This window comes from Pinus tabuliformis, chromosome 4_1 (assembly GCF_031772625.1).
Source record: "Pinus tabuliformis cultivar Carrire ecotype Pingquan chromosome 4_1, CPIR1, whole genome shotgun sequence".
Taxonomy (NCBI): Eukaryota; Viridiplantae; Streptophyta; class Pinopsida; order Pinales; family Pinaceae; genus Pinus; species Pinus tabuliformis.
The window spans coordinates 413,648,300-413,662,710 of NC_142303.1; positions in this window are offsets into that span (position 1 = coordinate 413,648,300).

A 14,411-nucleotide genomic window follows, 5' to 3' on the forward strand; every position below is an offset into this window, starting at 1 on the left:
CGAATGTCTTCTATTTTCTTAGAAGGAACATCCTTTTGTTTTCTCAGGCCTGGGCTTTGTACCTCAGGCATTGTGCCTTCATCTTGGCCAATTTCCATATTTCCTTCTTGGAACACCTCCTCAGTGTTCTGTTGATCAGGTTTTTCAGGGGTAGAAACCTTGGTTTGTTCTGTTGTCTCCTGGGCAGCTTCTTCTTCTACCTCTTCTTCATCATGCAATTCTTCGGGTGTATTCTGACTAGGAATAGATTGTTCTTATTCCTCCTCTTCGGCACTCTTCTCCCCAGATACACTCTCATCATGAGCAGAGTGATCCTCTTCTTCTTCCTCCTCGTCACACATTTCCTTAGATGCACTTTTACCATAAGCAGAGTGCTCCTGTGGCCCTTCTTTGGTATGGGGGTTGAGTGGGCTGTGAGGTTGGACATACTTGCCTATATTGGCCAAAATTTGGGCTAATTCATCTTCTCAAAAAGGGTTTTGTAGTGGAATTTCACTGCGTTTCTTTGTTTCCTCCCCTCCTTCTTGACCGGATTGTTCTGATTCCTCCTCTAGTTCTTCGTCATTGTTTTCATTCGATTCTTCTTCATTCTCCCCACCTTCTAGTTGTGGGGGTTGTTTGTCTTCTGAATCATGTATTTCCACAAGCTGGCTAATGTTTCCCTGGGAATTTTCCAGCATTCCTCTACTCCTTGCCAATCTAATAGATTTTCTTCGTTTTAGTGGTCTACTCAATGTGCTGGTAATATGTTTTCATTTTGGGGTTGGCGAAGCTAGTCCCCCATCTATTGAGAAAATCAATTGTTCCCAACTACTCTGCTATTGGGAAAGACTGTAACTGACTATCAATCAAATTAGCCCATGGTGTCTTACTACTGACTCTACATGGTGAGATTTCCTCATGCTTCGGGCAACATCATGTAATAAAAAATTTAAAAACGCAGGCAAATTCCCAGCACATTTTTGCTTTAACACGGCTAAAAATTTGAGATGGCGTGGTCTTACCATGGCTTTTCTGCCATCGGAAGTGATGTAGCTTTGGATAATTCTCACCAATTATACCCATGGCTCACCCAGGGTTGCTGGAAGGACTCCCTTCCCTTTGACAGTAAGGTTCTACACTTCATCCTGGAAGATGGTTATGGCATTTCGCAGTCTCACCTTTTTCAGAGTCCACACAGGTCCAGTGGCTGGCAGTCCTGAAAATTTAGCAATTATGTCATCTGCGACTGCTATCTATCTCCCTCTCACCATGGAATGATTTTCCTGCAAGTTCTGCAGAAACTAAATTTCCACCGTCTCGTTGGATTACTGTAGACGGTTAAGGTAAGCTATCCATCCTGCCCTTGCTAGGATTTCTCGTGCAGCGTCAGAGACCGTTAACACCTATGGCTCACTACGAATTGATCTTCCTCCCATCTTTTTCACGCCTAGCACACTGTAAAAACACAGAGACGACAATGGAACAACAGTCTGTTCAAATTTTTAGCTCACTGATAAGAAAAAACAGGGAAGATGATGGAACAACAAGTTGTTCAAATTTCTAACTTACTGCCAATTTTTGCAGAGCAAAACACGGAAATGGCATCAGAACAGCAAGCCATGCATATTGGGAAATTAATTACCGTTAGACTTGCTATTCCCAAGTTTTGGTGAAGTCATTATACCTCTGAATAATGGGCTGACATGTATGCCAGCGAATTATGGAGATCACCCACGCCCCCCTGTAATGTGATAGGCCATTCTCGGCCATCAAATAAAGGAGCAGCATGCTGAACAGCAATCGTACAGAGGAATAAAGGAACAATGTATAGATATATGACATTTTTACACAAATGAGTGGATTACAGAAATAAAAGCATATGATGGAATCGCTAATAAATATGGAAATGCTGTGAAATGATGCGAGAAGTGGAGAATAGGATAGTTGACGTGAATAAAATTTCTTATGCAGTCATTATCGACTTTTACCGTCATGATTGATTTGTAAATGATTTTCATGTATCAAAGGTTCAAAAGGGTTATATACATAATCTCATTTGAAATCACTATAAAGATATAAGAAGAAGGGTTTTATAATGACTATTGGTGTATAAGAAATATGACTTCAATGCCATCAACAAAGCTCTGTTGCCCACAGGTGTCCATAACCTTGTCAGAGTTGTTTATTTCACCCTTGGAACCATAATCGTTTGTGTATGCCTAGGAAAGTGTTGTGCAATGTCAGAATGGAGGCCATTGTGCTGGCTTGGTAACCAGATGAATCACAATGCCATTCACCAGGAAGGAGTGAAAGGTGGGCAGGTCGGCTCATGATGAGACCTTCTATTCCAAGGACTTCGTATTTTTCTGATGTACCTCTTGGATCATATCCCTAGTGTGGTGGCCATAGTGGGAATGCCACTTCACTTTCTTCCTTATGGTCATGGTAGGTTGGCTCTTGATGAGACCCCCTATCCTTCATTTGGAAAATCATGTTAGTAATCATATAGATATACATTTTTTCATTTTCATTTTTCTTCTTTATATAACACTTTTCCTATTTATATACAGAGGGTGACTCAACACTCCTTAAGAGTAGGGATGGTGGAAGAAGTCTGAACATCTCAATAGAGAAAAAAAAATATGCCCTTATTCTTATTTAATAATAATGATCAAAGAGAATTATGGGGATTTAGAAAGAACCATCATGATAAAAAATAATCAATCATATTGGTATTAGAAAATAATGACAACAAGGTGATATAAATAGTTGTGTCCTTTCCTCTTTTCTCTTATCAATTCAAAGAAATTCCTTTAAAGATAACGATTTTTCTTTGATTTGCTGATTTCAGTATCCTTTAGTTTTTGTATTCTTGCATAAATGTATAGCCGTTCCTTAAATGACCATCACTCACAAAAATCCTCTAAATGGTAAAAAATACATACACAAAAAAAAAAAAAAAAAAACACTCCAAAAGTGTTGTTCTCAAGATGGAACAACTGTTGTTTCTTTAGAGGGACAGCAAAAGAATATTTTCACACAAAAACCGCAAGCAAAAAGGGAAAAAAAACATGCTCTAAGGTGTTGTTCCTTGAGAGGAACAGCAGTTGTTCCTTAATCGGAATAGCAAAATGAAACAAGCGCCAACAAAAAATGCGGAAATGTTGTTCGTATAGAAAGGAACAATAAAAATGAAAAGTGTTGTTCCTTCGGAAAGGAATAGAACAAAACGAAAGTGTTGTTCGTTCGGAAAGGAATAGTAGAAAAATGAAAGCGCTGTTCCTCCAAAAAGGAACAACAAAAATGCGGATGTGCTGTTCCTTCGGAAAGGACCATCAAAAAGGCAGAAATGTTGTTCCTTTGGGAAGGAACAACAAAATGTGAAAGTGTTGTTCCTTCGGAAAGGAATAGCAAAAGATGGAAATGTTGTTCCTTTAGAAAGGAACAAAAAAATGCGAAAAGTGTTGTTCCTTCATAAAGGAATAGCAAATGGAGAAAATGTTGTTCCTTCAGAAAGGAACAACAAAATGGAAAAGTGTTGTTCCTTCAAAAAGGAACAGCAAAACGACAGAAATGCTATTCCTTTGGAAAGGAACAACAAAATGAAAAAGTGTTTTTCCTTCGAAAAGGAACAGCAAATTGGTGAAAATGTTGTTTCTTTCAAAAGGAACAGCAAAATGCAATAGCGTTGTTCCTTCGAAAAGGAACAGCAAAGCGGTGAAAACACTGTTCCTTTGAAAAGGAATAGGAAAGTGTAAGAAAATTGCAGAAATGTAGAATTCTGTACAGAAAGTAATGTACACAAACAGAACAGAAAAAGTTATGTACAAAATTTTGAAAGAAATCAAATTACTTAGTGAACCAAAGGCGAGGAACAGTTTTCTTCCTCAGCTAGAATTTGCATGTTAGAGTCTTCCCGAAGTTGCTGGTAAAAGGATTCTCAAGTAAGTGGTTTGTAGTGCAGTCGAACTCGATGGCCATTTGCTTTAAAGGTATGTCCAGATCCATCGATGGTGGTTAAAGTAATGGTGCCATTATCATGCACTTTCTGGATTTCATACGGCCCCAGCTAGCGAGTTTGAAGTTTCCCTAGAAAATCTTGAAACCTGGAATCGTATGGGAGTGCCCAATCTCCTTCGTGGAAGACCTTATTTTTTATAAGGGCATCGTGCCATTTTGCTCTCTGTTGTTGAATTAATGTAGTATGTTGAAGAGCGGAGAGCCTAATTTCATCTAGCTTGTTGATTTGTTGTAGTCTGTTAATCTGGGCCTCATTTAGATCTAGACCGACTTCTTGTGCTATTCTCAACGTTTGTATTTCAAACTCTATTGGAAAGATGGGTTCCTTTCCAAATACTAGTTGATATGGTGAATAACTGGTGGTGTTTCTCCATGTTGTTTTGTATGCCCACAAGGCTTCCGACAATCTTGTAGCCCAATCGCGTCTATGTGACGTAATGGTTTTTGTTAATATTGCTTCTATTACCTTATCCATGCTCTCTACTTGGCCATTTGCTCGTGGGTGGTATGTAGTGGTAATCTTGTGCTGAATATGATAATTTTTTAATGTTACAACAATTTTATTACCAGCAAACTGCGGTCCTCCGTCTGTGATTATGTCTCTTGGGAGGCCATATCGCACAAATATATGGAACATGAAATGAATGACAGAATCCTCTATAGCTCTTAGAAGTGCCTCTGCTTCAACCCATTTGGTCACCTATTATGTTGCTACCAAAATATATGTTTTCTGGTTTGATGATGGGTAGATCGGACCAACAAAATCGAGCAGCCAACGCTCAAATGGTTCGATGAATAGCTGTGGGTTCAAAGGCATTTTGTTAGATTGTCCAGGGCATCCTGCTCTTTGGCAACTATCACAAACTCGAACAAATTTCTTTGCGTCTTTGAAGATTGTGGGCCAATAATACCCTGTTTGTAGAACTTTGTGACTAGTTCTTCGATCTACGAAATGTCTACCACATGGTCCATCATGACAGGCTTTTAGAATTTCAAATATTTCATCTTCATGGACGCATCTTCTGATGTGCATATTTTCCCTTGTATGAAATAGGTAGCCCCCAATCCAGGAAAATCAGGTACTATGTTGCACGATCTGTTTTCGTTCATTGGGGGTCAAATGCTTTGGTAATTTGCCTACTTCTAAATAATTTGCAAAATCAACATACCAGGGTGTTTTGACAGTAACAGGGAATAAACGTTCATCTAGAAATTGATCTTCAACTACTGCTGCATCCACTGGCTTCGACATTTGTGAGAGAAAGTCAGCTACAGGATTCTCTTTCCTAGGTCAATCTTTTATTGTGATGTCGAATTCCTACAATAAAATCAACCATCTTGTTACTCTACCATTGTAATTGGTTTATTTGTTAAATATTTTATGGCAGAGTGATCTGTATATAAAACAACAGGATATCCAGTGATGTAATGCCTAAATTTATTTACAACCTGTATTACAGCTAAACTTTTTTTCAGTAACAACATAGTTTAACTCAGTAGGAGACAAATTCTTGCTAATATAATAGATTGCATATGGTTTTCTTTCTTCTTCCTACCCAAGGACTACTCCAATAGCTGTGTTCGAAGCATCTGATGAAATTTGAAATGGCAGGTCCCAATTTGGGCCTCTGAGCACCGGGGCTGTTGACACAAGCTTTTTCAGATCCTCAAAAGCATGGTCACATTTATCTGTCCAAACAAAATCAACATTCCCTATTAGTTCGTATAGAGGTGCAGCTATTTGAGAAAAATGTTTTATAAATCTCCTATAATAACCAGAAAATCCAAGAAAACTGTGTACCTCTGTCTGTGTGGTAGGAGTAGGTATTAACAAAATTATTTGAATTTTGGTCGGATCTACCTGTATTCTAGCTGCTGAGATATAATGACCTAGGATGAGTCCTTCACTCATCATCATATAGCATTTTTCATGGCTCAAATAGAGCCTGGTGGTGATACATCGTTGTAACACCTTTTCCAATGTGTCTAGTGCTAGGTCGAAATCATCTTTGTATGGTGTGAAATCATCCATGTATACTTCGAGCCCTTCATTTATTAAATCTAAAAAGATGCTGAGGATAGCCATTTGAAATGTGGCAAGGGAATTGCATAGGCCAAAGGGTAAAACACTGTAGGAAAATGTTCCCCAAGGATAGGTAAAAGTAGTTTTGTCCTGGTCTTCAGGGGCAATCTAAATCTGATTGTACCCACTGAAGCTGTCCAAGAAAGAAAAGAATTTCTTTGCTGCTAATGTATCTAATACCTAGTCAATGAATGGAAGGGGAAATTGGTCTTTCTAGGTTGCTTTGTTTAATTCTCTATAATTTACACAAATCCTCCACTTTCCATTCTTCTTTGGCACCACTACTAGCGAAGAGACCCATTTTCTATCGGAGATTGGATAAATAAAATTTACATCTAAAAGTTTTTGTAGTTCATCTTTCACGATGTTTTTTAGATGAGGGTTAAGTATTCTTTGTGGTTGTTGAATAGGTCTCACATATTTTTATGTATAAATGTGGTGTGTACATAGCTGGGGATCGATTCCCTTCATGTCCGGATAATCCCATGCAAAAGCTTCCTTGTATTTTCTCAATAGTTGGACCAACTTTTCTTCTTGTTCAGGAGTCAGGTTATTATTGATGTTTAAGGTTTTTCTGGCTTAATCTCTATAGTTTTGCTATTTGAGACAGAGGTAGTAGGTATTATTTGATCATGAGTGTCTTTGAGAGGATCTTCTTATGGTTCATTGTCAAATGCTGCCTCTATCATGTGACATTGTATGTGTGATCTAGATTCATCTTGGTTAATGAAGTTGTTAATAACATCATCCTCTATTTGATCTTTAAAATCGAGGGCATCTTCTATGGTTAATGGGGATCTAATGTTTTCGATAAGGTATGATACATGATGTTTGTTATTTTTTATTATCATTACACTTGGCTGGGCTGGAGGGTATAGGGCTAGATTCTTGATGTTACTCCCTCTAGTTATGGTCATACTGCCTTGTCGGCAGCCAATGTAAGCATCAGTGGTTGCAAGCCAAGGTCTGCCTAAAATTAACGGATGTCCATCAAGTCGATTTTTAGGGTTTATTATCAGAAAGTCAGTAGGATATTCCCAAGAATCAACGGATACCATGACATCATGTAGTGTGCCTTTTGGCCTAACCACTGATCGGTCAACCAGTTCTAATAAGGTAGAAGTTGGTTCTACTGATGTAATGCCTAGTTTTTGACAAGTGGTGGTTGTTAAAATATTAATTGCAGCCCCTAAATCAACTAAGGCATTTGAAAAGGTTTGTCCATTGATTTGCACTGTCACTATTGGATTTCCTGGGTCTTCATATTTGATGGGTGCTTCTCTTCCTAATAACAAATCAGATACGGTGCCAACTACTTGGACTGTTGGTTATTTGTTATTCTCCTCGGTTTTTTTATACATAGCTCTTTGATGGTCTTTGCATTTATTGGGATATCTTGGATAGCTTGGAGAAGTGGGATTTGTATGTACAAATTCTTTAGTTCTCCCAGAATATCAAAGTCAGGATGTTCTATAGGGCGTGGTATGATTAATCGTTCTGGGAATGGGGGGGAAGATGTGGTTGCTTGGTCATGAGTCTGTTTCCTGACCGCATCTTCTTCTTATAATGGTTGTTCTGTGGGTAACTGATTTGCAACTTTAACGTTTTTATCTCCCTCTGTTTCTATGATGCGCCCAAACCTTAATTGAAGGTCATTGCACTCCCTTAGATCAGTTTCTAGTTCTGGTGTTTCAATTATTTGAACATTTTGAACCGGTTTGTTATTTGGGTTCGGGTTTGGTTGGGCTCGGAGTTGCGGTCTTAAGTTGGACTGGGGGTTTTGTTGTAGTACTAGCAGTGTAGGTTGAGGGAGTGGAATGGTTCCTACTGGCTGATTCGTCAGTCTTTGCTAGTTTGTCTGCCAGGCTTGACTCTGCGAAGTGGGAGGGGACCATTGTGTTGGATACGTATTGTTTTGCTAATATGGTGGAGCATAGGGAAAATTTGGCCAATTAGATTGGCTTGCTTGATTTGACCATGGTGATGATGAAGGAAATGGATGTTGTGACCAATTTGAGAAGGGAGGTTGATTTTGCCACATTATATTATATTGTTGATCATGATATTGTGGAGGCTGGAAAGAAGAAGATGGATTGGGGAACATACTTGATTGTCGCGGCTGCCATTGACGGCACTGATTAAGTAGGTACACCAGTTATGGTTCTTCTTTTGCTTCTTTGTATACTGCTTTCAAACCAGGGAGTGAGGGGCAACTCTCCATAGAGTGGTATTTTGTACAAATGGCACAAACTTGAATTGCATCTAATGGGCACTCTTTGTGGCTGTGTTTCTTTTTGCATCTGGGATAGAATATTGCCAAATTTTTCTCTGCCTCTACTTGTTTCTGTTTCACTTGCATAATATCGAGCTGCGTTGTTAGAGTCCCCAATATATCAATTTTGAAATGTTCTAATAAATTTCCAATTTTTGTGCGAGTTACTCCTTCCCCAGAGATTTTGTTGTCCCTTGTAAACCTATCATGTTCTGCTGCTTTTAGTCTTGTGCTGCCTCGTGAGCTCCTAATACATAAATCAATGATGTTAGCAAAATCTTCTTGATAGATGTCTCCTTTTCCCATAATATTTAGTGTTTCAATCCATTGTTCCTTCATACCTTTAATTAATGTTGTTTTTAATACATTGTCGGGTAAGGGTAATGATGCATAAGGAGATCTTTGTGTTGGAAATAATATTGAGGGGGGGTGAATCAGTATTATCAAACTCTTTTCGATTTATACAAATATTTGCAGTTATGATTAATGAAACTTGTGTATACCTTCTAGACTTATAATTTAATATATTCTTCAGATGTGGATCATTAATCTATGTGTCAGAACCATATAAAAGTAAGTGGGAACAAGAAAAATAGGGCAACCAATCACACCAAAGAACACAAGATGTAAGGTGGAAACCCACTGTGGGTGAAAACCACCTATTGCAATATGTCTCTATCTTCTTTCTATTAGAAAATTCCTTTTACAATGCTTCTGTACTAGTGCAGTCTTATACCAGCACGTAGGCTTCAACCTGCAGAAGGCTACAACCTTATCTTTTCTCTCAAGGACCATGTTTCATGAATTTTCAGACTGGATCCATGAATATCAATCAAACATCAAATAGATCTGCAATTAATCAACTTCCTTGTGCAAATACGGAATCAATAACTTCTCATAACACAGTACCAGTAACTAGATACTAATTTCAAAACCCAGAACACAATAGTAACATAAAGAAGCAGTTAAAACAGATTTCAAGAAAAGTCTGCAACTTCACCAATAGAAACCTGCATACATCCGCGACTTCTCTAAGTCTAATCTGCGGGTCTCCGCACCCACACTGTGTCGGTCCTGCGAACTTCGCACCTGCGGTGTGCAAAACCTGCGAACCTCTGCACCTTTTCCTTGATAGACCTGAGGATCTCTGCACTTTCTCCTTGTCTGCATTGTGGTTCTCCGCACCTGCACCATGTCGCACCTACGATCCTGCGGTTATAGATTTTTTTAGCCTTCAAGTATACCCCAGACTATCAGATTTACGGATTTGATAATGCACCAAGGAGATCTCAACCCATCAGTAGATCTGCCTTATAAAGCTCAGGTTTCTCCTTGATTTAGATCCAGCTATCACTCACCAACTGATCACCAGAATTTCATATCTTTCTCTCCTTAAGATATTCAACACATGAGTGCTCAGCCAAATGATCTCCTTTCCTTTTTATAGACAAGCCCTTACTCAAACCATGGATCAAAAACCATAGAAAGCCAATACAAGGACCAAAAACTAGGGTTCAATACTTTAGAAACAAAAACCACAGACTAAATACCATGGATCAATCATAAAATTTCCCACATGCACGCGCTTCTCTGCATTAAATTTTTTGAATTTGACATCCACACCTTTTGTTCGGAGAACCTGCGGGTATGTCCGCACCTCTTGTTCGGAGCACCTGCAGGCCCACGGCTTTTGTTCGGCGCACCTGTGGGTATCTCATTTTCTATCATTTTGAGAGCCTGAACTGTGATTTTCCACTTGTTTGAGTTTCCATCAAGGACAATACTTATGCCATAGCGCCATACCTGTGTCATAATGCCAACAAACTCCCACTTTGGACTTGATGGCAACCCAAGATCCTCAAAGTCATTCTCCCCCTTTGTCATCAAGGGCAAAGGGTTATGCTCCCCCTGAGAACATGCTGAAAACTCTGTTCTGCTATGCTGATCGTGCTCCCCGTGACTGTAGGCCAGATCTGCAAAAAAATGTTCTTCAAGAAGAACCATAATCCACCATACATAATAAATGACCTTCCTATCACCAAAATACTCTATACGTACATTCATCACCCAACCAAGTGAGGATCATCCAGAAACAACCAAGAACATTATATCATTCATCCCAGGCATAGTGGGGAAACCAAAATAGGTCGTTACATGACCTTGACAAAAGAAATATAAGACATAGAGACAAAACATTAGCAACATTATTTAGATCAGCATCCATGTTCTTCTTCTGTACTTTCTCCTCCAAGATCTTCTACCATAATGCCAACAATGCATATTTATAAGAATATATGCTCCCCCTGAACCTGTGCCAACTAGTCTCTGACCAATCCATGTACACGTATACCCCATATGAATTTCACGTATAACAGACAAGATTCAACAGTAAGATGATGCATCAACTACTCCCAGCTTTTGTTTGAGGTATTCAAATGTTTCCCTGGGCAGTGGTTTGGTGAGTATATCAACAACTTGTTCCTTAGAGGGAACATACTCCAACTTGACCTTTTGTTCAATCACTTGTTCCCGAAGAAAATGATATTTGATAGGTATATGCTTGGTCTTTGAATGCATGACTGGGTTCTTTGAAATGTTGATTGCACTTGTATTATCACATAGGATGGAGATAGGTGGAGTGCAAGTGATTTGAAAATCCTGCAAAGTTTGCATCATCCAAAGAAGTTGTGTGCAACAAGATTTGGTGGCCACATATTCTGCTTCAACTGTAGATAAGGCAATCGAACTCTGCTTCTTGCAGAACCAAGATACTAATCTCGAACCCATAAAGAATGCACCACCACTTGTGCTTTTTCTATCATCCACGCTTCTAGCCCAATCTGCATCTGTATAAGCATGAAGTGTGAGATCTGTATCTCTAGGATACCATAAGCAATAGTTTTGAGTTCCTTGAAGATACTTGAAAATTCTCTTTACTGCCTGAAGATGAGTTTCCTTTGGATTTGCCTAAAATCTTCCAACCATTCCCACTGCATGCATGATGTATGGTCGGGTAGCTGTTAAATAGAGTAGACTTTCAATCATGGATCTATAAGTTGGCTGATGCACTGCTATTGAATCATCATTTGCACTAAGGCTGCATCTTGTAACCATAGGGGTACAGACTGGTTCGAATCTTCCATGCCATACTTCTTCAAGATCTACTTGAGGTACTTGGTTTGAGATAAAAAGATACCGCCTTCATTTTGTTGGATTTGTAAACCAAGAAAATATGTCAGCTCTCCAAGCAAGAACATTTTGAATTCTTTCTGCATCACCAAGGCAAAATTTTGACTCATAGCTTCTTCATTTTTGCCAAAGATAATATCATCTACATACACAACAAGTATTAGCAATTTGTCATTTTCAATTTTTATATAAAGATTGCTATCTGCTGATCCTTTCGAAAAACCTTGTTGATGAAGGTATTTATCCAAACGATAGTACCACGCCCTTGGAGCCTGTTTAAGACCATAGAGAACCTTTTTTAGTCTGCATACAAGATTTGGATCATTCCCAAGGATGAATCCATCTGATTGCTCAATGGACACTTCTTCTTCTAAGTCTCCATTCAGAAAGGCTGATTTCACGTCCATTTGAAATACTTTGAACTTCTGAAAGCTAGAGAGAGCAAGGAACATTCTGATGGCCTCAAGTCTAGCAACGAGAGCAAAATTCTCTTCAAAGTCGATTCCTTATTGTCAAGCATATCCTTTACAAACAAGTCTGGCTTTGTTTTGAATTACTTCCCCATTTTCATTCAACTTGTTTTTGAATATCCATTTTGTCCCTATGACATTCTTGTCTTTTGGTCTAGGAACCAACTCCGAAGTGTTGTTCTTGTCAATCTGCCTAAGTTCTTCATCCATTGCCTTGACCCAGCATTCATCCTTACATGCCTCTCTTACATTTTGTGGTTCAGTGGAGGAGAGTAATGCCAAATAGCTTGAAGCTTCTGCAATTGTTCTTCTTGTTTGTATACCTGCCTCTTTCTGCCCCAGAATTTGAGTTTCTGGATGATTCTTTTGAACGTATCTGGATGGAGTCTTCTCTTCTATCCTTGTCTGTTCTTCTGGTGCCTCTTGAGCTTCTTCTTCATCATAAGTCTAATTGGATGTTGAAGGATAGTGCTCATCATCTTCAAAATCTTCGGACTTTACTTGCCTAGGAATGTTTCCTTCTTCATCCACCACTACATCAATGCTGTCAACAATTCTTCCAAGTCTTTTATTGTAACACTTGTATGATTTGCTGTGGGGAGAATATCCTAGGAGAATGCCTTCATCTGCTCTAGGTTCAAACTTGCCAAGATTTTCATCTGTATTTTTAATATAGCATTTGCTTCCAAAAATTTTGAAATGTTTTACTATAGGAGTCTTACCATACCAGAGCTCATGAGGAGTTTGAGTGCTGTTCACTTGGACATTTGTCTTGTTGAGAATAACAACTGCGGCAAATGCAGCTTCACCCTAGAAAGTTGCGGGAGTTCCAGGTTCATCCATCATAGCACGATCCATTTGTTGAACTGTTCTGTTCATCCTTTCCACTGCTCCATTTTGCTAAGGAGTCCTTGCAATAAAGAATTCCCTTCTTATTCCATGCTCTTCACAAAAATTGAAAAATTCATTTGAGGTAAACTCCCCACCTCTGTCAGACCTGAGGCATTTAATTTTGTGATCTGATTCATTTTCAACCAAGGCTTTGAAAGATTTGAATTTTTCGAAGGCTTCGTCTTTGTGCTTCATAAGTCCTATCCAACACATCCTGGAAAAGTCGTCAATGAATAATATAAAGTATTCTTCTCCTTGAGGTGACCTTTTCCTAGATGGACCACATACATTAGTATGGACAAGTTCAAGTGGCCTGCTAGCTGATCCTTCCTTCTCAAGGAAGTTAGTTCTGGTTTGCTTACCAAACTGACATGATTTGCATATTGTATTGTCTGGAATTTTGATGTCTGGAAGACCACGAACTGCCTGGTATTTGCATGCTTTCCTTATTTGTGAGAAGCTTAGATGCCCCAATATTCTGTGCCATAGCCAGTGTTCATCATTCTTGCTTAGATAGCATTGATGTTGTCCTTATTTGAATATGTATAAATTATTTGGAGTTCTTATGCCTTTGATCACTGTTTTTCCTGTATCAAGATCACGAACACTACATCCATTTGATCGAAATATTACCTCAGTTCCTTGATCGCACATCTGACTGACACTCAATAGATTATGCTTTAAGCCATCAACATACATGACATTTCCAGCTTTGACCTTTTCTTTTAACTGAACATAACCTTTACCTTTTATGAGAGCAGGGGTGTCATTTCCAAAAGAGACCTTCTTCTCCTTCTCTAAGGCACTATATGACTGAAGTTTTTCTTTATCACCCGTCATATGTTTCAAACATCCACTGTCGATGTACCATTGATTTTCTTGCCCTTCCACATATAAAGCTATACCACATCTCTCTGGTTGTGGTTCCTTCATTCTCCATGTTTTGGCACTTGAGGCTTGCTCCTTCTGAGTTGTCTGCCGAAACCTTCTCCTGCATTCAGAATCTTCATGACCGAAATTGTTACAAATAGAACATTCTATTTCATTTTCAAGAGCAAAAAAGTTATCGTAGGTTCTTTTCATGATCCCAGTCATACTCCTATATTTTTGAGCTTCTCTAGTCATGATTGTCTTATAGGCAACACATTGAGCTGCTTTTGTGACCAAATTTATGACAAGAGAAACATTGGCCATTGAAGAAACTCCTGTGATTATCAAATCTACCAGCCAAATGATTGTAGTTTCTATTGACATCCATCCTTGAGGAAAATTGAGAAGGTTTTACCTGAGGCTGGTTGTAGCTTCTATTTGTCCTTAAAGTAGATTGCCCCCGATTTACCTAGTAGTATTTATTCATTCTTTAGGTAAATTTTCCCTGATTTACCTGGTGATTTCCATTGGGTCTTTGTTCACTTCTCCTTGCTGCATCAAGATAACTTTTGGAGGTAGATGGTTTCTGCACTTGGGTTGTTTCTTCATTATATCCTAGACCTATCTTGATTAG